Genomic DNA, 24,539 nt, shown 5'->3' on the forward strand with positions numbered 1-24,539 from the left:
GTGTTGTGAGGGACTCGGAGATGGCCATATACTGCTTATGTTTTCAGATTTGTTTATTTACTGTTGCGTATTTTTCATTTGGGTTGTAATAGGGCCTCTCTTAATTCTTGTTTTTATTTTAAACTTTGGGATTTTATCTACTATGTTTTATAATTGTAGAAGTATATTGCGGTTTTCCAAAACAACAATTGTTTTCAAAACACTACGTTTTCGCAACTTAACTTTTAAACATCACATTTTCGTAAATCAGTTATTTTTAAACTTAGCTTCCGCAACCCAAAAAGGAATTTTGGGAATAAAATTAATGAGTTTTCAATGTACTACATTTTAAATAAGAAGGGTTTCTAATGTAACACCCCGAACCCGAGACCATCGCCGGTGTCGGACGCGAGGGGTTAACAAGCTAAAACCTCTTAAAGTACCGACCAATTCGGCATTTCCAGACAGGCTGGAAAACTGCGTCACCGTTGCCTTAAAAATCATATCTTGAGTTTCAAAACTCAGAAACTGATTCCGTAAATTTTTCCTGAATTTAGACTCATATATCCATCCATGGATTTATTTCTAGAATTTTTGGTCAGGCCAATTGGTACAGTTTATTAGTTAAAGTCACCCATGTTACAGGGGTCGACTACGCCGACCTTTTCGCGTTACAACTTGAATATCTCTCTGTACAGGGCTTTAATACTGGTACCGTTTGTTTCTAATGAAACTAGACTAAAAATAGAATCTGCACATATAAGACATGACTTCTAATTCTTTCTGGATAATTTATAGAAAATTTTTAAAGTAGCGACAGGGGACCCAGAAACCGTTCTGGCCCTGTCTCACAATAACTTTAATATCTCTTAACAAGTAACTCCTATGACCGTTTCGTTTCTTCCATATGAAAGTAGACTCATCAAGGTTCATTTACATAACTTATTCACCATTTAATACCATTCCTACAAATTTTGGTGATTTTTCAAAACCACACCACTGCTGCTGCCAGCATCTGTTTTCAAGGTAACCTTTACCTATTTCATGATTTCCACGATTCAATTGGCCCTTTTTGCATACATAGCACAAGTGTGATCATGATTAACCATTCCAATGGCTAATCTTTTCAAAACCATTCCATACCACATAATGATCATCATACAAACGATTATAGAATCATACTAACAACGTATATAAGCCATTTTCGCATGGCTATCCAAGCTTACATAAAATCGAAAGGTACATGACCTTCTACAATAGGGTAGTCCTATACATGCCATTTCAAAGTTCAACCAAAATTATACCCAAAATGGAGGCTTTGATAGTGTAGATGACTATGACTTTAATGATCCCGAATCCGATCGCTAACGAGCAAAATCTATAAAACAGAGAGCCAAAGCAACGGGGTAAGCATTTTTATGCCTAGTAAGTTTCAAGCAATAAAATCAGCTTTAACTAAAGCATTACATTCACATAGCCAAATGAATCATTTCATTAATACACATTCACATAATCATACTTACTTCACACTTCATCATTGTATACTTTCACAAGATATCAACCAATTCAATAGCTGAAAATTCGTTAGTCGATTGAACGAATGTTACTCAAACATATCGACTTTTTCCAATGCACATATAAACATACCTTATCCTTTGGGCTTTTCGAGCGTACTAATTAAATTTATTACAGCAACCAACGCTCACCTTCGGCCCAAGCTTCTTCGGAATACAACCGGATATAACCACATGCACGAATGCCTTGGTCTTAGCCCGGATAGAACGACTTGCACAAATGCCTTGGGTATTAGCCGGATTTAACAACTTGCACGAACGCCGGGTATTAGCCGGATGTGGTCACTAGCACAATGGCCTTCAGGTCTTAACCCGGATATAATTACTAGCATAAATGTCTTCGGGACTTAGCTCGGATATCATTCAATTGCTCATGCACACACATACATCAATAATCATTACACATCCATGTTTCATTTTCGTTACTAAGGCTCAAACACAAACATATCACTTGCATAATCGCCTTCGGGACTTAGCCCGGGTATCATTCAAATACTCATACACACATAAATCAATAATCATTACACATCCATATTTCATTTCACATAATTGAGTAGGGTCATTTCTTGAGGACTTACCTCGGATGTTGTCGAATGGCTTCGACGACTAATCGATCACTTTTTCCTTCCCTTATCCAATTGTGGCCCTCTAAGCTCTTGAGCTAATTCAAACAAATTCAATTCATTAAAGTCTCGCTTGCTAGCCTTGGCGAATACACATATCATTGACTCAACATCACATAACTAAGCACTTTAGTCAATTTTCTTTAATTACGCACACATTCGGCCTTAGCTCACAACAAGGTAGCCGATTACCTAAGTCAAGAATAGGCATCATTAAGCTTGCCTCTAACCGAATGCATGCACAATAATTCCCCTCATGTGGCCGATTATACTTAGTCATACTTGCACAAAATCAACAATAAATTGCAAGATTTTCACATCATATGTGTACTAGGCGAATGTACATGCAAATTCCACAACATTCTTCAACAAATTTCTTCTTTAAACAACATATTTATCACTTTCTTCATAATCAAAATATCATGTGCAATCATATATACACATATAGGTGCAAGGCAATTTCAAGGTGTCCATAGCCATCCAAAACACAAATTTTAACTAACATGCAAGAAGCATGAACCATGCTCATGAATGCATCATGGCGAATACATCACAACCATGCCCTTTCAACTTCAATCATGGTTAAACAAAAGAAAACTCAATGTCTTACTCAAGACGGCTACAAAGAAATTTCAAGAGTAGACAATCCATCATTGCATGCATCATTAGCAAGTTTCACATTTAGCATGCAATGGCTTTAACACAATAACAACTTTGGCCAAATACCATTCCCATGGCATAACAAGGATTTGAACCATGGCTAACATGAACATCAAGTTAGCAACTAAAACATGCATGAAACTCATAACACAACCTCATACATACCTTACTCTTGATGCAAGTTTAGCCAAGTCTCCTTCTAGATCTCTTCTAACCAAAGAAAATGAAGCAAAAATCTCTTCTTCCTCTTAGAATTTTCGGCCAAAAAGGAGAGAACAAGGATGAACAAAATTTTTTTGTTTTCTTTCTTAGTTGCACGGCAATGGGGGGGGGATGCTACACTCTCACACACATTTTTTTTTTTCTCTTCCCACATCTAATTATTAATCATTTCTTTCATGCTCCATTAACAAAACATGTTTCAACATGTTTTCTTTGCCCATAAACCATGTCATGGCCGGCCACCACCTATAAAGGGGGAATTTGACATGCAAGTCCATTGTTTTGCATGCATGCTTTAATTAGTCATCACACATTTCCCTATCGTACTTTCAAAGTTCACTACTAAGTCCTTTCTAGTGGAATTCACCTATATAACACTAAATCAATCATCAAAAATGTCACACATGAGCACACACATATTATAGGCATCAAAATAAATTTTAAATTATTTTATGCCTCGATTTTGTGGTCCCGAAACCACATTCGACTAGGGTCAATTTTGGGCTGTCACAACTCTCCCCACTTAAGAAATTTTCGTCCCCGAAAATCTTACCGTAAATAGGGTTGGGTATCGCTCTTTCATAAAGTTCTCGGTTTCCCAAGTAGCTTCTTCTATCCGTGTTTGAGCCATAACACTTTCACTAGCGGAACCCGCTTGTTTCATAACTCTTTCACTTCACGTGATAGGATACGAATCGGTTCTTCCTCATAACTCATATTGGCTTGAATTTCAACTTCGATGGACTAATCACGTGCGATGGATCAGATCTATAGCGTCGAAGCATCGAAACATGAAAGACATCGTGAATCTTTTCGAGTTCAGGGGGCAAAATCAAACGATATGCCACTGGACCGACTCGCTCGGATATCTCATATGGCCCAATGAACCTCGGGCTTAACTTGCCCTTACGGCCGAATCTGAGTATCTTTTTCCAAGGCGAAACCTTGAGAAACACTTTATCTCCCACGATACTCGATGTCCTTACGCTTCAGATCCGTCGACTTCTCGACGATCGGAGGCTATCTTGAGACTTTCACGGATTACTTTCACTTTCTGTTCAGCATCTTTAATCAAATCCACCCCGAAAACTTTGCTTTCACCGAGCTCAGTCCAAAACAATGGTGTACGGCATTTAGGACCGTACAAAGCCTCGTAAGGTGCCATCCTAATACTTGATTGAAAACTATTGTTATAAGCGAATTCAATCAAAGGCAAATACCGTTCCCATGAACCATCGAACTCGAGGATGCAACATCTCAACATATCCTCAAGTATCCGAATTATCCGCTCGGATTGACCATCGGTTTGGGGGTGAAAGGCGGTCTTTGAAATGCAACTTGGTACCCAAAGCTTCTTGCAACTTCTTCCAAAATCGCGAGGTAAATCTCGGATCTCTATCCAAACACGATAGAAATAGGCACCCGTGTAATCTCACGATCGAGAAGCGTACAATTGGCTAATTTGTCCATTGAAAAATCCGTACGTACGGGGACAAAGTTGAGCCGACTTAGTCGTTCTATCTACCACGACCCAAATCGCATCCTTCTTACTTGCTGACATTGGCAGTCCGGATACAAAGTCCATTGTGACTCGATCCCATTTCCACTCGGGTATCGTGATCGGCTGAAGTAATCCTGAAGGCACTTGATGTTCCGCTTTCACTTGTTGACATATTAAACATCTCGAAACAAAGTCGGAGATGTCTCGTTTCATACCATGCCACCAAAACCGACGTTTCAAATCGTTGTACATCTTCGTACTCCCCGGGTGGATTGCCATTAGGCTACAATGGGCTTCGTTCAGAATTATCGAAATAAGTTCCGAATTCTTTGGAACACACAGACGACTTCTGAACCTCAAACAATCGTCATCATCGATCTGAAACTCCGATTCCTTGTTCGGAACACACTCGGCCCGTTTTGCAACCAACTCATCGTCGACCTTCTGAGCTTCACAAATTTGATGTATCAATAATGGTTTGGCTTTCAATTCAGCTACTAACACGTTGTCGGATCGAACGGACAAGTGCACATTCATCGCTCGTAAAGCGAATAATGATTTACGACTCAAGGCATCCGCAACCACATTCGCCCTTCCGGGTGATAGTCAATGACCAGCTCATAATCCTTTAACAGCTCGAGCCAACGTCTTTGTCGAGATTTAAGTCTCTTTGGGTCATCAAATATTTGAGACTTTTGTGATCCGAGTACACATGGCACCTCTCACCAAATAAGTAATGTCGCCAAATCTTTTAAGGCGAATCGATGGCGACCAATTCGAGATCATGGGTCGGATAATTTTTCTCATGTGGCTTTAATTGCCTTGGACGATAGGCCACAACTCGACCTTCTTGCATCAATACACAACCTAACCCAAGTAGGGAGGCGTCACTATAGATGACAAACTCTTTGCGATTCAGGTTGCACTAGAATTGGGGCTTCGGTCAAATAAGTTTTCGATTGATCGAAACTCTTCGACATTTCTCCGTCCATTCGAACTTAACATCCTTTTGGAGTAACCGTCATTGGCGTGGCTATCGTTGAGAAACCTTTACAAATCGTCGGTAATAACGGCAAGCCCCAAAAAGCTCCGAACCTCGGTAATATTTCTCGAGGCTTCCGTTAAGTATGGCTGAAATTTTGTTCGGTCGACTCGAATGCCGATGCAGATATCACATGCCCCAAGAAGCTAACCTCTCTTAACGAACTCACACACTTTGAACTTAGCATATAATTGCTTATCCCGTAGAATTTGCAGCACTAACCTCGGTGTTCAGCATGTTCGGTCTCATTTCTTGAATAGACCAAGGCGTCATCAATGAACACGACTACGAACCGATCCAAATATGGTCTGAATGTCCGATTCATTAAATCCATAAATACTGCAGGGGCATTAGTAAGTCCAAACGGCATCACAAGGAACTCGTAGTGACCATATCTCGTTCGGAAGGCAGTCTTGGAGTACGTCCGAATCTCAATTCATGAATCGATAATAGCCCGATCTCAAATCTATTTTCGAGAACACCGAGGCTCCCTTTAGTTGATCGAACAAGTCATCAATACGCTGATAACGGATATTTGTTCTTTATCGTCGCTTTATTAAGTCGACGATAGTCGATGCACAACCTCATGGTCCCATCCTTCTTTTCACAAACAACACCGGCGCACCCAAGGCGAAAAACTCAGGCGAGCAAAACCTCTATCCACCAATTCTTGCAACCGAGCTTTCAACTCCTTTAATTCCGTCGATTGCCATACGATACGGAGCTATCGAAATTGGAGTGGTACCGGTACCAATTCGATGCCAAACTCTATTTCCGAGCGGTGGTAAACCCGCAATTCTTGTGGAAAACATTGGGTATTCACAAACCATCGCACAGATTTGGGTTTCTTTTCGACTCCTTGTCATCGAGCACATACGCAAGGTATGCTTCGCACCCTTTTCTTACATATTTCCGGGCCAACATTGCTGATATTACGGTGGCAACCCCTTTAAGTCCGTAGACTCAACCCGAATTATCTCGTTATTCGCGCACCTCAGATCGATAGTCTTGCTTTTGCAATTTACAACCGCATCGTGCATGGTCAACCAATCCAAACCAAGAATAACGTCGAATTCATCGAATGGCAAAAGCATCAAGTCCGCCGGAAAACAAGAACCTCGAATACTAGGGGACTTTTCTTGCACACTTTGTTGACAAGCACGTAATGACCCAAGGGTTTGACACCGAATTACAAACTCGATGAGACTCAATAGGCAAAGTCTTCTTTGGATGCTAAGGTTTCACATATATAAGAATGAGTAGAACCAGGTCAATCAAAGCAATCACATTAGTATCGAAAAGAGTGAAAGTACTGGTAATAACATCGGTGAGGCAAGCATCCTCGGCGTCTGGCGTATGGCATAAGTCCTAGCAGAGTACGAGCCTCGAGTCTTGTTGTAGCATCTCTCGACCCTCTCGACCGCCACTAGCATTGCCGCATTTACGAATGGCCTACCTCGGCGGTGGTACCACCGGGTTTCCACTTTGACTTACATTTTGTTCAAGTAACCTCGGGCGGTCCTTGATAAAGTGGTCACCGATCCACACTTATAGCGGGAGCGATCACGGAACCTCTGACTCCCGAATGCCATTTGCCACAATGCAGACACTCCGCTCTCTCTCGGCGATCATTTCCACCATCTGGCGATCGAAGTGACTCGTGTGGTCACGGGGTCGACCGCGATCTCGTCTAGAAAAGCCAAGCGCCTCTAGGTAGCTCACATCATCTCGAAATCTCTTCAATGCCTGTTGAAGAGACTTTCCCGAGGACCTTTTTCGGAATTCTCTAGTTCCCACATCAACTTTTTGTTTCTCCTTTCTAAGCTCTTCGGCTTTACAAGCTCGCTCAACAAGTACTACGAACTCTCGTATTTCGAGAATGCCAACGAACATCCTTATATCATCATTCAGCCCATCCTCGAAGTGTTTACACATAATAGCTTCGGACGAAATGCATTCCCGCGTGTACCGGCTAAGCCTCACAAATTTTCGTTCGTTGTCGGTAACTGACATAGAGCCTTGCTTAAGATCAAGAAATTCCCTTCGCTTTTGGTCAATGAATCTCTGACTGATATACCTTTTTCGGAACTCGGTTTGAAGGAACTCCCAAGTCACTTGCTCTCTAGGCACCACAGAAGTCAGAGTACTCCACCAATAGTAGGCGGAATCGCGTAACAAGGAGATGGTACACTTTAAGCACTCATCAGGTGTACAAGATAGCTCATCGAGCACCATGATAGTGTTGTCCAACCAAAATTCAGCTTGCTCGGCATCGTCATCATCCGTAGCTTTAAATTCGGTGGCCCTATGTTTTCGAATCCTATCATTGGGGCTTACTTGACCTTATTTGGTCGATTCTGGGAGGTATTGTAGGTCTTGGGGTTGCATTTGTCGGGAATAGAGGTTGTGGAACAGTAGTGTTAGTTCGAATGTATTGGTTAAACCAATCATTCATCACACTATAAAAGGCTTGCCTAGCCTCATCATTCGGATTCTTGGCCATAGGTTGAGAGTCATGCCATTTGTCCCTTCTTGCGGGAGCAGCGCCACACTCTCCACATCATCAGCTATTGCTCGGTTGGGATCGGGATCCATTGCTATAAACAAACACAAAGTCAAATTGTCGAAATCTCCACACTATCAATTCATCATTTAATGGCATGTATAGCTAGACCCCAAACATATCACGGTAGTCCTAGAATCGACTAAATCGTAGCTCGATACCAATAAAATTGTAACACCCCAAACCCGAGACCATCGTCGATTGCCGGACGCGAGGGTTAACCAGCTAAAACCTCTTAAAGTACCGACCAATTCGGCATTTCGAGACAAATTTGGAAAAGCTGCGTCACCGTTGCCTTAAAAATCATATCTTGAGTTTCAAAACTCAAACTGATTCCGTAAATTTTTCCTGAATTTAGACGATATATCCATCCATGGATTTATTTCTAGAATTTTGGTCAGGCCAATTGGTACAGTTTATTAGTTAAAGTCACCCATGTTACGAGGGGTCGACTATTACTGACCTTTTGCGTTACAACTTGAATATCTCTCTCATGGGGCTTTAATCTTTGGTGCCGTTTGTTTTTAATGAAACTAGACTCAAAATAGAATCTGCACATATATGTTTCTAATGAAACTAGACTCAAAATAGAATCTGCACATATAAGACATGACTTCTAATTATTTCTGGATAATTTATAGCAAATTTTTAAAGTAGCGACAGGGGACCCAGAAACCGTTCTGGCCCTGTCTCACAATAACTTTAATATCTCTTAACAAGTAACTCCTATGACCGTTTCGTTTCTTCCATATGAAAGAATATACTAAGAACGTATATAAGCCATTTTCGCATGGCTATCCAAGCTTACATAAAATCGAAAGGTACATGACCTTCTACAATAGGGTAGTCCTATACATGCCATTTCAAAGTTCAACCAAAATTATACCCAAAATGGAGGCTTTGATAGTGTAGATGACTTCGACTTTAATGATCCCGAATCCGATCGCTAACGAGCAAAATCTATAAAAAGAGAGCCAAAGCAGCGGGTAAGCATTTTTATGCCTAGTAAGTCTCAAGCAATAAAATCAGCTTTAACTAAAGCATTACATTCACATAGCCAAATGAATCATTTCATTAATACACATTCACATAATCATACTTACTTCACACTTCATCATTGTATACTTTCACAAGATATCAACCAATTCAATAGCTGAAAATTGTTAGTCGATTGAGCGAATGTTACTCAAACATATCGACTTTTTCCAATGCACATATAAACATACCTTATCCTTTGGGCTTTTCGGCGTACTAATTAAATTTATTACAGCAACCAATGCTCACCTTCGCCCAAGCTTCTTGAATACAACCGGATATAACCACATGCACGAATGCCTTGGTCTTAGCCCGGATAGAACGACTTGCACAAATGCCTTGGGTATTAGCCGGATTTAACAACTTGCACGAACGCCGGGTATTAGCCGGATGTGGTCACTAGCACAATGGCCTTCGGGTCTTAACCGGATATAATTACTAGCATAAATGTCTTGGGACTTAGCCGGATATCATTCAATTGCTCATGCACACACATACATCAATAATCATTACACATCCATGTTTCATTTTCGTTACTAAGGCTCAAACACAAACATATCACTTGCATAATCGCCTTGGGACTTAGCCGGGTATCATTCAAATACTCATACACACATAAATCAATAATCATTACACATCCATATTTCATTTCACATAATTCGAGTAGGGTCATTTCTTAAGGACTTACCTCGGATGTTGTCGAACGGCTAATCGATCACTTTTTCCTTCCCCTTATCCAATTGTGGCCCTCTAAGCTCTTGAGCTAATTCAAACAAATTCAATTCATTAAAGTCTCGCTTGCTAGCCTTGGCCGAATACACATATCATTGACTCAACATCACATAACTAAGCACTTTAGTCAATTTTCTTTAATTACGCACACATTCGGCCTTAGCTCACAACAAGGTAGCCGATTACCTAAGTCAAGAATAGGCATCATTAAGCTTGCCTCTAACCGAATGCATGCACAATAATTCCCCTCATGTGGCCGATTATACTTAGTCATACTTGCACAAAATCAACAATAAATTGCAAGATTTTCACATCATATGTGTACTAGGCCGAATGTACATGCAAATTTCACAACATTCTTCAACAAATTTCTTCTTTAAACAACATATTTTCACTTTCTTCATAATCAAAGTATCATGTGCAATCATATATACACATATAGGTGCAAGGCGAATTTCAAGGTGTCCATAGCCATCCAAAACACAAATTTTAACTAACATGCAAGAAGCATGAACCATGCTCATGAATGCATCATGGCGAATACATCACAATCATGCCCTTTCAACTTCAATCATGGTTAAACAAAAGAAAACTCAATGTCTTACTCAAGATGGCTACAAAGAAATTTCAAGAGTAGACAATCCATCATTGCATGCATCATTAGCAAGTTTCACATTTAGCATGCAATGGCTTTAACACAATAACAACTTTGGCCTAATACCATTCCCATGGCATAACAAGGATTTGAACCATGGCTAACATGAACATCAAGTTAGCAACTAAAACATGCATGAAATTCATAACACAACCTCATACATACCTTACTCTTGATGCAAGTTTAGCCAAGTCTCCTTCTAGATCTCTTCTAACCAAAGAAAATGAAGCAAAAATCTCTTCTTCCTCTTAGAATTTTCGGCCAAAAGGAGAGAACAAGGATGAACAAAATTTTTTGTTTTCTTTCTTAGTTGCACGGCAATGGGGGATGCTACACTCTCACACACATTTTTTTTGTTTCTCTTCCCACATCTAATTATTAATCATTTCTTTCATGCTCCATTAACAAAACATGTTTCAACATGTTTTCTTTGCCCATAAACCATGTCATGGCCGGCCACCACCTATAAAGGGGGAATTTGACATGCAAGTCCATTGTTTTGCATGCATGCTTTAATTAGTCATCACACATTTCCCTATCGTACTTTCAAAGTTCACTACTAAGTCCTTTCTAGTGGAATTCTCTATATAACACTAAATCAATCATCAAAAATGTCACACATGAGCACACACATATTATAGGCATCAAAATAAATTTTAAATTATTTTTATGCCTCGGTTTTGTGGTCCCGAAACCACATTCTGACTAGGGTCAATTTTGGGCTGTCACATCTAATGAAAACATGGTTTTTGAAAAACACTTCAATGTGACACGCCAGATTCGGCCATAACGTCTAGGTTGGGTTGGGGTAATTACCATTTAAGGACCTCTACTTCAATTTAATCCTTTAGCATCTAAAACTCATATTTATCAACTTTTGCAATTAAGCCCTAGTAGGCAAATGAAGCATGCTATCTATAAAATTCTCCATCGATACTCCAACACATGCATCTATTCACTTGATAAATTATAAAAATTAATCGGAATAAACTTTTCTATCCCAGATTCGTGGTTTTGCAACCACTATTCTATTTAGGCCTTATTTTGGGATGTTACATTTCTCCCCCCTTGAGGGATTTTTGTCCTCGAAAATCTTACTTGTGAAAATATTTGGATACTGTTTTCACATCACCTCTTCAGGCTCCCATGTAGCCTCGTCTACCCCATGCCTATTCCATAATACTTTCACAAGTGCAATGCTTTTGTTCTTTAGTTGCTTGACCTCTCGAGCTAAAATCCTTACATGTTCTTCACCATAAGTCATATCCTGTTGAATCTCAACCTCTGTCTGTGAAATCACATGTGAAGGATCAGAACGGTAACAATGTAACATGGACACATGGAACACATCATGAATCTTCTCTAACTCTGTCGGTAAAGCTAACCGATATGCTAGTGCTCCAACTCTTTTAGTGACCTCAAATGGTCTAATAAAATGTGGACTTAGTTTGCCTTTCTTGCCAAATCTAAAGACTTTCTTCCACGGGGATACTTTCAAGAACGCTTTGTCACCAACGTGATACTCAATCTCTTTTCTTTTCAAGTCTGCATCAGACTTCTGTCTATCTGAAGCTGCTTTCAAGCAATCTCTGATAACTTTCAATTTCTCTTCAGTTTCTTTAACTAAATCAACCCCGTAAATCTGATTTTCTTTAAGCTCTGTCTAATACAAAGGTGTGTGACATTTACGTCCATACAAAGCTTTATAAGATGCCATTTTCAAACTCGATTGGTAACTGTTATTATAACCAAACTCTACCAACGACAAATATTTCTCCCAACTACCTTGAAATTCTAAGACACAACATCTGAGCATATCCTCAAGTATCTGAATAACTCTCTCTCACTGACTATCAGTCTAAGGATGGAAAGCTGTACAAAACTCAACTTTGTACCCAAATCTTCCTGTAACTTCTTCCAAAACCTCAAAGTGAATCTCGAGTCTCTATCTAAAATAATCGATAACGGTACTCCATGTAGTCTGGCTATATCTAAAATATATAACTTGGCCAACTTGTCAAGTGAATAATCCATACGAACTAGAATAAAATGAGCTGAATTCGTTAGCTTATCAATCACAACCCATACTGCATCTTTCTTTCTTGGTGTCAACGGCAATCCTGTCACAGAATCCATGGCAACTCGGTCCCATTTCCACTTAGGAACTAACACAAGCTGCAATAAACCTGAAGGTACCTGATGTTCAGCTTTTACCTGCTGACAGATCAAGTATCTAGAAATAAACTCTGAGATATCTCTCTTTATTCCTACCCACCAATACATATTTTTCAAATCATTATACATCTTTGTACTACTTGGATGAATAGACAAAGAATTGCTATGTGCTTTATCTAAAATCTTTCAAATAAGCTCATCATTCTTTGGTACACATATCCGATTTCTGAACATTAAACAACCGTCGGCCGATCTAAAAATCATTGTATACGACTCTGCTGAACTCTTTTGGCTTGCAACTCACTGTCATCTTTCTGAACTTCACAAATTTCTTCAAGAAACATTAGCTTAGCTCTTAATTCAGCTAAGATAGAACCATCATCAGATAAGGTTAAACTAGTGTTCAAAGCTCTTAATGCAAATAAAGATTTTCTACTCAAAGCATTAGCAACTACGTTTGCTTTACTCGAGTGATAATCGATCACTAGTTCATAATCTTTAATCCACTCTAGCCATCTTCTTTGCCTCAAGTTCAAATCTTTCTGAGTCATCAAGTATTTCAAGCTTTTATGACCAGTAAATATTCAAAACTTCTCACCATAAAAGCGATGTCTCCAGATTTTCAACGTAAATACAATGGCAGCTAGTTCTAAATCATGTATCGGATAATTTTTCTCATGTGGCTTTAGCTATTTAGAGACATAAGCAATTACCTTTCCTTCCTGCATAAGTACACAGCCTAGTCTATTTAAGGACACATCACTGTAAATCATAAACTCTTTACCCAGTTCTGGTTGTACTAAGACAGGTGTAAGAGTATGCCCAAAGATCAATCACAAGATGGTTGTAATAACATACTTGATTTATCATGTTTATTGATATAAGGCATTGCCATTATTATTTCAGTTTCTTTTCTGTGTACATAATTAAACTGTTTTATAATAATGTCCTGAGAATAGTATGATTATTCTTAAAAGATCCTTAGTAAGTATTATTGTTGGCTAGGACAACAATAATGCATTAAGACTAATATGTAGTTGATTGATGATAAAGAGTTGTCATTGATATGGATTGTCAAAATCAATGCACGAATATGTGTGTTAGAGAACAACATATTGGACTGACCTGCTATGAGTATGTTTCTTGGATTATTATGTAATTGTCACAACATTACTCATAGTGATTAATATGTATATGATCCTCATACTTGAGATCATCATTATCCCAACATCGTGAGTTGTATATTTTGATATAGTCAAACGAACATCGTAACTGGTTGTTCTATAAAGACTAATGTTGGATATACCACAATCTATGTAGAGGGATATGGTTGATTAATATAGGATAAGCCCCTTCTACATAATGGGAGTAATATCTTAGGCCACTTAATTCAGTGAGACTAGAAATGCATGGCCATGCTCAAATAAGTTGATATGAGATGCCATACTTATTTGTGTATCATAGTTCACTTAAGGTATCAAGAAACATGGGATTGACTATGCAAGTGTGACTATTCCATGACTTGTGTCCATTCCAAAGATTTAGGATTTTGGGATTAATGCATGAAAGGTTAATCACAAAAGGTTATGTTGAATCATGACTTCTCGTAACTTAGGTAGCAATGATGCATTGCTAGATGCCGCTCATTGTTTGTAATATTAGAATCGTTCTAATATTACTGCTAATGTTACAAGAACCTATAGGGTCACACCCTATGGTTGAAATGAACGAAGTAAAACATAGTTGGTATTGTATTCTGATTGTCAGATGAATTAAATTAATTATAGAATTAATTTAATTGGGCAATCAAATTGTTGAACATACTATACGTACAAGGATGTTGTACAGATAATCGAACATAATTTCATTAGTATATGAATTTGGTTCGTATATAAGTTTAAATAAATATAGTTTACCAAAATCTTTATTATAATTAATGTAATTATAATTTTACATTAAACATTATTATATTTATTTTAATGATGACTATTATGTTGATTAATTTTAATGAATTAATATTCATTAAAAGATATGCCAATTAAAAGGGTGTTATTTATGGAAAGGGTAAAAACCCTAAAGAGAGAATATATAAATAAGCCCGAAACTATGCTAAAGGGTCTAGCAGCCATCAAGCATAAAAATCACTGAAATAGTTTCTACCATTCATTGTCAACTGGGTGGACTACGTAGAGACCGACATCGGAAAGGTTGCGGCTTGGTTCGATAGTGGTTCAAGATTCCGGTTGCCTAGGCGTCGCTGTCTACTCAGATTGAAGTTTCTGTAATTTTGAAACCTTTTATCACCCCGATTCGTTCCTTACACATGGATCCATGGTTTGGATCGCCGCAATGTTTCTAATTATTTTATTTTTCTGCTACGCTATGGAGGCACCGGCGTTCCAACAACAGGAACTTCAGTCAACAATGCCTTAACTTGTCAAAACTCTGCTGACGCTTTTCAGTCCATTCAAACTTGACATCTTTCTGTAGCAATCTTGTCAATAAAGTAGCTATCATGGAAAATCCCTCTACAAATCGTCTATAATAACTGGCGAGACCAAGAAAACTTCTAACCTCTGATACATTCCTGGGAGGCTTCCAATCAACAATGGCTTTAATCTTGCTCGGATCAACTCTTATACCTTCACTTGAGACTATATGTCCAAGAAAACCAACTTCCCGTAACCAGAACTCACTTTTACTAAACTTGGCATAAAGTTAATTATCTCTCAAAGTCTGTTAAACTGTTCTCAAATGCTCTGAATGCTCAGTCTTATCATGTGAATAAATCAAGATATCATCAATGAACACAAATACAAATTTATCCAAGTAAGGTCTGAAAATTCAATTCATTAAGTCCATGAAAATGGCAGGAGCATTAGTCAAGCCAAATGGCATCACAAGGAACTTATAATGGCCATACCTAATCTGGAAAGTAGTCTTCAGAACATCTGACTCTTTAACTCGCAACTGATAATATTCGGATCTCACATTTATCTTGGAGAATACAGTAGCTCCCTTCAATAGATCAAAAAAATTGTCAATTTTAGGCAGTGGATACTTGTTCTTAATAGTCACCTTGTTAAGCTACTGATAATTTATACACAATCTCATCGAACCATCTTTCTTTTTCACAAAAAGCACTGGTGCACCCCATGGTGAACAACTAGGTCTTCCAAAGCCTTTCTTTGTTAGTTCCTGCAACTGAACTTTCAATTATCTCAATTTCATTTGATCCATTCTATAAGAAGCAATAAAAATGGGTGTTGTACCCAGAACCAATTTAATACCAAACTCAACTTCTCTGATAGGAGGCAAACCTGATAGTTCTTCCGGAAACACATTAGAAAACTCACATACCATAGGCACTGATTCAATTTTCAATTTTAGATCTTTAGTATTCAACACAAAAGCAAGATAAGCTTCATATCCGTTTCTCAAGCAATTCTGAGCAGACATAACAAGAATCATGGCAATTGAACTATCTGACTCATCTAAATTAACCCGAAGAATTTCACCATTTTCTCATTTCAACTCAATAAATTTCTTTCCACAATTCACTATCACGTCGTGTGTAGTCAACCAATCCATACAATGAATTACATCAAACTCATCAAATGGCAATAGCATGAGATCAGCCGGAAAGCAGTATCCTCTAATCATCAAAGGGTAATTTTTACATACTTTGTCTACTAATACCTACTGACCCAATGGATTCAATATGTTAGTCACAAACCCCGTAGATCTATGGACATGTTCATACTAGTCATCAATTTCATGTAAACATAGGAATGGGTCGAACCCGGATCAATCAAACAAAACATTAACATCATGAAGAGAAAATGTACCTGTTATTACATCGGGGGAGGATGCCTCTTCACCAGCATGGATAGCATAGGTCCTTGCAGGTGCTCTAACATTGGGTCTCGCTGCTGAATCTCTAGATGCACCTCTACCGGCCCCTATCCCCGAATTTCTCTAAGGTCTACCTCTAATGGGGGCATTGCTTGATCTTACACTCAGTATTACTTCTCTTTTAACCATCTCAGGAAACTCTTGAATGAAATGATCCGATGCAACACATCGAAAACAACCAGTCTCAGTTGCTCGACAATGACCTGGATGACGTCGACCATATTGAGGACACTCGGGTCTATCAGGCTAAATATTGCCAACACTCGCAATTGAAGTGGTCTGAGCTTTCTGACCCATAAATCTTCTACCTCTATTTCAGCTAGAATACCCTACTGAAAAAGTAGATCTCGTAGAGAACTCTCTAGGCCTCTTGGATGTAGTCTGAAACAACTTGCTTATCTATCTTTCTTCATGTCTTGCATCTCAATTTCATCTTTACCCTTTCCTTTCGGCAACTCCTCTGCCTTACAAGCTCTTTTAACTAAAATGACGAACACTTTTATTTCTAAAACACCGACTGACAGTCGAATATCATCATTGAGCCCATATTCAAATCTCTTGCACATAATAGCTTCAGTAGACACACACTCTCTAGCATAATTATTGAGTCTGACAAATTCATGTTCATATTCAGTCACTGTCATCTTACCATGCTTTAGTTCAAGGAATTCTTTTCTTTTCTGGTCGATGAACCTCTGACTAATGTATTTCTTACGGAACTCCTCCTGAAAGAAATCCCAAGTAACCCTCTCTTTCGTTACTACTGACACAAGTGTCTTCCACCAATGCTAGGCTGAGTCTCATAAAAGTGATACAACACACTTCATGCACTCCTCAGGTGTGCAAGAAAACTCATCAAAGACCCTGATAGTATTCTCGAGCCAAAATCTAGCTTTCTCTGCATCGTCATCTTTAGTAGATCGAAACTCTTCAGCACCTTGTTTTCTAATTTTATCAACTGGTGACTTCTCTTACCCGAGACCGTCGCCGGAGTCGAGCTCGAGGCATTACCAGACTCATCTTACCTGTTCGGGGCATAAAAAAATTTAATTTTAAAAAAAATTTTAATTTGTTCACATTCATCCAATAAATCCATAAAAAGGGCCCTCAAGGCCCTAAAACGTGTAATTGGAACAGTTCGGGACCAAATCGGGAACATTAAAAATTTTCCGATTACTTACACAAATCAGAACGATTTATTTCACTATTCATAATAAAATTATTGATCTGCATAAAATTCACTAAATTAAAAACTCAAAATTCACATCTGTAAATTTTCCCTAAAACTAAACTCATATACCTTCTTACTATAATTTTTCCAGAATTTTTTATTGGCCAATTAGTACAGTTTATTCATTAAATGTTCCCCTATTTCGCAGTCTAGTGGACCTGACCTCTTTTCACTAAAAATTTATTATCTCATTATACAAAAATCAGATAACATTTCTGTTTATTTCTAATGAAAATAGACTCACTAATGAACCTAGAAATATAAACTATGACTTATAATTATTTTTGTATAATTTCTAGTGATTTTCCAAAGTTTGAATAGGGGATCAGGAAGTCACTCTAAGCCAGTCTTACAAAAATTTAAATATCTCAAAATATAGATTTCCTTTACTTGATCTATTTCTTTCCTATGAAAATAAACTCAATAAGATTTAATTTTATATCTCATTCACCATTTAATTCCATTTTTAGAATTTTTAGTGATTTTTCAAAACCACGTCACTACTGCTGTTTGCTAACTATTCCATGGCCAACTCTTACTCTTTCGTAATTTCTTTGTAGCAAACCTCATTTAGGCATACATAATACCAAAACATGTTCTTATTTAGCTATATCATAAGCTAATCATTACCAAGTATTCACATGCCATTTACCAAGTATTCACATGCCATTCTTTAATCATATCATAAGGACATACACACACAATAGCCAAGTCTCTATATATGTCATAATTTAAAGTATTTCTAGTCACAAAATACCGAGATAGCTCGTTGATAGTGTGAGGCAATCTCCGACGTCCTTACGATTTTTTGAGTTGGATTTGTGATACTATAAAAAAAAGAGAGAAAAGACAGGGAGTAAGCATAAAGTTTAGTAAGTTTGCATGAAAATAAATAACAACATTCTAAACGAATTATCAAGATAGCCTGAACCTTTCGAGCATGGACTTATCTTACCTTCCCTTTGGTACACTCTTTGAATTTTCCGTTGAACCATTTGGAATACTAAGGATACACAGGTATCTTTCCTTTTTAAACTTACCATTTTCATGTCTTGACATGGTCTTATGTGGTATCCTTGCCTTATGAACTAACCATTGCCATGGTTTGGCATGGTCTTACATGGGATCTTTGCCTTATAGTAGTTTATCAATGCCATGTCTTGACATGTCTTACATGATTTCCTTGCCTTGTAAAACTTACAAATGCTATGCCTTGGCATGATCTTACTTGGTATCCTTAAACCCTAATGTCATGACATTTGTATCCTACACATTCCTAAAGTTCAACCAGGACTTTTAAATATCATTTCTCCGTCAATTCTTGCTTGAATCATCAAGGAATAAATTTACAAAATAAATATATACAGATGCTGAAAAATAACATCATTAATTATAAATAATGAAACATTGCATTTATTTACCGCAAACTTACCTCGATACAAAATACAATCAAATATTTTGATTTAGTCCTTAACCTTTTTCTTTCCTCGGTCTAACCCTGAATTTCGTTCTTCTTGATCTATAATAGCAAAATTAACTTATTTAATATTCACATTTATCAAAGCAGTCCTTAACTCTAACTTTGGCAAAATTATGATTTTGCCCCTAAACTTTTGCATATTTACACTTTTTCCCCAAGGCTCAGAAATGAAACTTTATTGCTAATTCTTATGTTTTATAACATGCTGATCATTTATTTACCTACGGCAACATCAAATTTCCACTCTAACATGTACTTATGACCATTAGGTATTTTTACCGATTATGTTGTTTTACTCGTTTTCGCTTAAAATCGCATAGTTCAAGATGTTTAACATAATTTCAAGCTTCATATTTTTCCATAAAACATAAAAATAAACACATTTCACCTATGGGTATTTTTCCAAATATGAACCGTAGTTTAAATTATTGCTAGAATAAGCTAAATCAAGTTATTGGGACTTCAAAAACGTAAAGAACATTAAAAACGGGGCTTGGAATCACTTACTATGAAGCTTGGAAGCTTGACAAAACCCTAGTTATGAAGAACCCTTGACATTTCGGCCTAATGAAGAATATGGGCACATTTTGCCATATTTTTCCTTTTTTAATATTTTAATTACCAAATGACTAAAATACCCATCATTAAAACTTTAGTTAGTTTTATCTATGTCCATTTTTGTCCATGAAAACCTAATGGTCTAATTACCATTTAAGGACATCCACTTCAATTATACTCTTCAATTTAATCCTTTAGCATCTAAAACTCATATTTATCAACTTTTGCAATTAAGTCCTAGTAGGCAAATTAAGCATGCTATCTATAAAATTTTCCATCGATACTCTTAACACATGCATCTAATTGCAAGGTAAATTTAAAAAAATTAATCAGAATAAACTTCTCTATCTCATATTCGTGGTTTGGCAACCATTATTTTGTTTAGGCCCTATTTTGGGATGTTACATATCGATGCCACTATCCCAGACAGGGTCTTACACGAATCAAATACGATGTGGATGTCCCAGACATGGTCTTACACATAATCACATATCGATGCCAACGTCCCAGATGTGGTCTTACACGAGAACACATATCGAAAATCCTATGTCATGACATATGTATCCTAGCTATTCCTAAGGTTTGTACGGGGCTTTTGGACGTCGTAACTCGGTCGAATCGAATTCGTAAACATAGCTCCCAAGCATATTCATATTCGACTACCACATATATACTTTCACATAGTTCATTTCAGCATATAAAACTCGTATTTATTTAAAATTAACAACATCTATTTGCTTATAAACTTACCTCGAACAACGATAATCGGAACGGGACATTTATTTGACAACTTTGGTTTTCCCCCGATCCAAATCTGATTTCTTTAGTTCTTGATCTAAACATATTCAAATTAAACTCATTCAAACATAATTCCATTCAATTTAGTCCAAAAACACATAAATTGGTAAATTACCATTTTGCCCCTGACATTTTACACTTTTTACAATTTAGTCCAAATTGCACAAAACACAAAACATTCAAAATTTGCACACACCATGCTTAGGCCAAATGTTACCCATGCTCATACAAGTCCATACATTTCATTTATATCACATCATAGAAGTCCATACATTTCATTTATTTCACATTTTAGTCCCTTAATTTATTATATTTTGCAATTTAGCCCTAATTACTCAAATTCATCAAAAATTCCAATACAAAATATATTAATCCAAAACATATCTTTCATAATTCATCATCTAACATCACAAAGCTCAATTATTCATCAATGGCATAACTCAAAATATTCATCAAAATCAGAAATTCAAGCATGAGCTTTGTACATTATACTGCAACGATCTCAAAAACATAAAAATTATAAAAAACCGAGCCAGTTACATACCTTAAACCATGGCTAAAACTTTCAAAACCTTATTTCTTTCTCTTTTCGTTAACATTCAATCATGAAAATAAAAGATGAATGCATGATATTTTATTATATGTTTTATTATGTTAACATATTTACCATTTTACATTTTAACCTTTATTAATTAATATGTAACCAATATAAAATAAGGTCACAACTGTCCATCACCTTTAACTATGGTCTAAGTACAACTTAAACACTTAAAATTATAAAAATAACCACAATTCAACAATTACAAATTAAACCATCAAATTTTCATTTTATACGATTAAGCCCTTTTATTAAATCGGGCACTAAAACGATAAAATTTTCGAATGAAATTTTCACTTACATAAATTCACACATAATTAACATAGAAAATAATTTATAAATATTTTTCTGACTAGAATTTGTGGTCCCAAAACCACCGTTCCGAATAGGGTCTAAATCGGGCTGTTACACTTAAGTCATATTCAAATTTCGTTATAAGGCTATCCAATCAGGAATATCTTCAAACTTACCCAAATCTTTGCCTCAGAGCCAGCTAATGGAGAAGTTTCAAAACTTACCCAGATCTCGCCACAAAGGTATTTATCCAAACATTTCCTCAAGGGAATTACAGAATAAGCCATAAAGGCATCATAGAATACACCACAAAGGCATCACAGAATATGCCACAAAGGCATCATAGAATACGCCACAGAGGGTGCCATGGGGTTTCTTCCACATGGTCATGATCTGCCACACGATTTAAATCTTACAAGTGGTATCGACATGAGTATTTCAATTGTTATATGATGCTAGGGGTTGCTACCTCATGATTTTACATGTATTTTCATTCTGGAATTTGTCACTCTCGTTAGCAATGTACCTGCCCTACCGGAGGCATCACAAATAATTTTTTTACTCATTTAACAATAAACACACTTACCTAGAATTATTCACACACTCTTGAGAAATTTATACTCTTTCAAACTTGATTTCACATGCGTACATACCACATATCACCTTATTCATGTAGCAACTCATATGTCTCATTTATAAACATGCAGAACCATTACGATACTTCAAATCCACATGCATCCATTAGTTTTTTGGAAAGATGCCAACATACAAATAACCATTGCAAATTTAAAATCTACGAGTCAAGTTAAAAGCTCACCAGAAACTCACCTTTACTATAGTTCAGAGTTCCAAATCCAATCATTTTCGTGTGTAAAATGATGTACGATTTTGTGCAAGTATACACGTCGGTTCAAAAAAATAAAGTGATGAGTGAGTATCATTCTCACAAGGATCAAACTGAGGCACAAGATTAGTCAAGTTTTTGTAATATGGTTAATGTTACGGCAGGACTGACGAATAAGATGTAATTGTAAACTAAGGTAAGTATGCAATGATAATTCAAAGGAATGATTATGTATGCGATAGATGGAATTGATGAATAATTGGAAATACTATGGCAAAAGTAAGAGAAAAAATGTAATGGAAATAATGAGAGTGATTATCTAAATATAATGTAAAAAAGAAATAAAAAACTAAATATGTTGTGGCAAAGTTACTATGACAAAGAATAATGATAAAGTGATGTTGATTAGGAAGGTCAGGATTACATACAATCGACCCTTACTATCAATAATGCATTGGCAAAATGGTATCAACTTTACTGTACAGAAGAGTTCTAAAATGGCCTGCCTTTTACGAGATTAAAACCTCAAGTTACCTTACCCTTGTCTATAGGCTTTTTAGATATCTTGCATGGATTCCTTCTGTATGATCTTGACTCTATTCGATGTAACACCCCGAATTTGGGCCTAGAAGTATTGGGCCTTGAGTGGGGGTCCGTAAGGAGGTTGTATATAGGTATTTAATTGTGCAATGAAATGAAACAATTAAATGTTTGCTTTAGTGGTTAGTGGCTTTGAGAAGTGTTGGAGAAATCTTGGGTTTAAACTTGGGCTTGAGCAAAAATTTTGGTATTAAGTGAAAAAAAAACTTAGATGCTTGGATGAGGGCCTTTTAAATTATTGTGGTAAATAAATGACACAAGGAAGCATGTAGTCTAGTGGTTGTGGCGTTATTAAGGTTGTATAGGAGCCCGAGTTCAAGCGTTAGCTCTTGTAATTTATTTTGGTTTTTTTTAGGGAACCTGGACTTTGGCCTTTAGACCTTATAATTAATTGGGGATAAAATATGACCCAAAAAGCCTTGTGGTTTAGTGGCAAGTAGCATGTGGATTATCTGAGGGGAGGCATGGGTTCGAATCCCATGGCAAGCAAGGAGCATTTATTTTGCTAACAGGGGTAGGCAAGAGTTGGTGTTAAATTTAAACTCGATGATGGAGGATCCCACATCGGAAGCTAACATAAGAGGGATGCAAAGCGGCTTTAAATAGAGAGAACCATGAGGAGAGTAGAGGTACCTTTCTTGGTGATCCCTTTTCTTTGTATGGCGTGCTCGTTTGGGTTGGGCGTCGGCTAAGAGTGCTCGGGCGTGGATTAACTCTAGTCTCCTATCAGGTGTGTATTTCTCATACTCTAGCTGTAAGATGGCTACTTGAACCCACGATGGGCGAAAGGGGTCATGTGGGCCCAATGGGCCTACTGGGCCCAATTGGATACGTTGTTTGATTGTGTAGTAAATATTGGACTAGGCTAGGTGAATCTCATATCGTGGCTAGATTTGGGCTAAAAAGGCCACACGCAGTGTGTGGGCTCATTTGGTAGAGAATAGGCTTTAGGCCCATTCGTATTGTTATCCTGTTTAGAATACTTTAGTTTACCAAATTACCAAAGTACCCCCGATTTACAGAATTACCGTTCTACCCTCGATTTATAGAATTACCATTTTACCCTCGATTTATAGAATTATCGTTTTACCCTCGATTTACAAAATTACTAAAATACCCCTGGTTTGTAAAATTACTAAAATACCCCCTAATTTGTAAAATTACTGAAATACCCTCGACCTGTAAAAATTACCAAAGTACCCTCGATTTATAGAATTACTTTTTACCCTCAATTTACAGAATTACTGTTTTACCCCTGATTTACAAAATTACCATTTTACCCTCGATTGTGAAATTACTAAAATACCCCTATAGGGTAGAATTACCAAAACACCCCTAGTTTGTAAAATTACCAAAATACCATTGGTTTGTGAAATTACCGAAATACCCTCAATTTGTAAAATTACCAAAATACCCCTGATTTACAAAATTACAAAAATACCCTTGATTTGTAGATTTAC

This window comes from Gossypium arboreum, chromosome 12 (assembly GCF_025698485.1).
Source record: "Gossypium arboreum isolate Shixiya-1 chromosome 12, ASM2569848v2, whole genome shotgun sequence".
In the NCBI taxonomy this organism is placed as follows: Eukaryota; Viridiplantae; Streptophyta; class Magnoliopsida; order Malvales; family Malvaceae; genus Gossypium; species Gossypium arboreum.